At 41.8% G+C, this 1,712-nt stretch overlaps 1 protein-coding gene across 1 annotated transcript in view; it reads right to left on the bottom strand.

Annotated features, from left to right (window-relative positions):
• The window catches only part of LOC106524203 (uncharacterized), a 15,574-nt gene extending 14,090 nt beyond the window's left edge, over window positions 1–1,484 (bottom strand). Inside the window, exon 1 of the mRNA XM_014017917.1 lies at window positions 1,414–1,484. The gene's annotated coding sequence lies outside the window, so the exon portion shown is untranslated. The remainder of the gene's footprint in view (window positions 1–1,413) is intronic.
• Between the last annotated feature and the right edge of the window lie 228 nt (window positions 1,485–1,712).

Here is a 1,712-nt window from a genome sequence, read left to right as displayed (position 1 = left end):
CGGTTTTGCTATATTTAGCCTTTAGCCACGGTTTTGCTATATTTAGCCTTTAGCCACGGTTTTGCTATATTTAGCCTTTAGCCACGGTTTTGCTACAGTTAGCCTTTAGCCACGGTTTTGCTACAGTTAGCCTTTAGCCATGGTTTTGCTGCATTTAGCCTTTAGCCACGGTTTTGCTACAGTTAGCCTTTAACCACGGTTTTGCTACAGTTAGCCTTTAGCCTTGGATTTGTACACATAGCCATTAGCCATGATTTTGTTGCAGTTAACTTTTAGGCATGGTTTTGTATAGCTGTAATCCTTGGTTTTGCTGCAGTTAGCCTTTAGCCTTGGTTTTGCTGCAGTTAGCCTTTAGCCTTGGTTTTACTGCAGTTAGCCTTTAGCCTTGGTTTTACTGCAGTTAGTCTCTAGCCTTGGTTTTGCTGCAGTTAGCCTTTAGCCTTGGTTTTGCAGCAGTTAGCCTTTAGCCATGGTTTTGCTGCAGTTAGCCTTTAGCCTTGGTTTTGCTGCAGTTAGTCTCTAGCCTTGGTTTTGCTGCAGTTAGCCTTTAGCCTAGGTTTTGCTGCAGATAGCCTTTAGCCTTGGTTTTGCTGAAGTTAGCCTTTAGCCTTGGTTTTGCTGCAGTTAGTCTCTAGCCTTGGTTTTGCTGCAGTTAGCCTTTAGCCTTGGTTTTGCTGCAGTTAGCCTTTAGCCTTGGTTTTGCTGCAGTTAGCCTTTAGCCACAGTTTTGCTGCAGTTAGCCTTTAGCCATGGCTTTGTTTCAGTTAGCTTTTAACCATAGTTTTGTTGCAGTTAGCCATTAGCCGTTAGCTTTTAGCCATGGTTTTGTTGCAGTTAGCCTTTAGCCATGTTTTTTGCAATTAGCTTTTAGCCATGGTTTTGTTGCAGTTAGCCTTTAGCCATGTTTTTTGCAATTAGCCTTTAGCCATGGTTTTGATAAAATATTCATTCTGTTTGCTTTTCTATAAAAACGCACAACAAAGACGGAGTTTTTAAATTAGACTAATATCTAGATACAATTAAAAGTCTTCAAAAAATCTATATCTTCCTCAGATTAATTAATCTCAGCTGCGCAGTCTCATAAAAAAATGTGCTAACATCGACAGTTAGCAGTGTCCTATCAGCGTCAGATCGGTTTCAGCTACATTAATTAGCATTACAAGCTAACATAACGCTGCTCGTATTAAAAGAGGATAAAATATTTGACATTTAAATGAGAAGTCACAGGAGGTGACTGAAGGGAGGCGTGACAGCTGCAACGAGCGGCGTCAGCAGACAGCTTTAGCTAGCTAGCCTATCATGCTAACACGCGCTAACCCAGCTCTGACATTGATTCWTTTCCACGAGTTTCCTGTAAAAATAGTCCCGACAAGTCGTTCCCGCACTGAAACCCCGGCTGTCAGCCATACTTACTGCTGTGTGTTTGTCTTTATTTGATGAAGGAGCGGGACGGAGGTGGAAGCGCGTGTTTCTCCAGCCGTGAGTGACAACGGGAAGGAGGAAGAGGAGGAAACCGGAGGAGCAGCGGAGTGATCTTCGAGGATGTGGGGGAGGGGAGCTCTGAATCCATCCGCCCCATGGAGGTAGTTCAAATCAAAACATAAAATTATAAAAGAGGATATCAACATTACACACTGTATTAATAATATAAAAGTATTTGATTAACAGAGATCTCATAATTTATAATAGGGGGTTGTTATTAATGTTATTAA

Source organism: Austrofundulus limnaeus, unplaced genomic scaffold, assembly GCF_001266775.1.
Source record: "Austrofundulus limnaeus strain Quisiro unplaced genomic scaffold, Austrofundulus_limnaeus-1.0 Scaffold179, whole genome shotgun sequence".
In the NCBI taxonomy this organism is placed as follows: Eukaryota; Metazoa; Chordata; class Actinopteri; order Cyprinodontiformes; family Rivulidae; genus Austrofundulus; species Austrofundulus limnaeus.
Note: the sequence above shows the minus strand (reverse complement) of the source record. Positions and strands in the feature narration are given on the sequence as shown.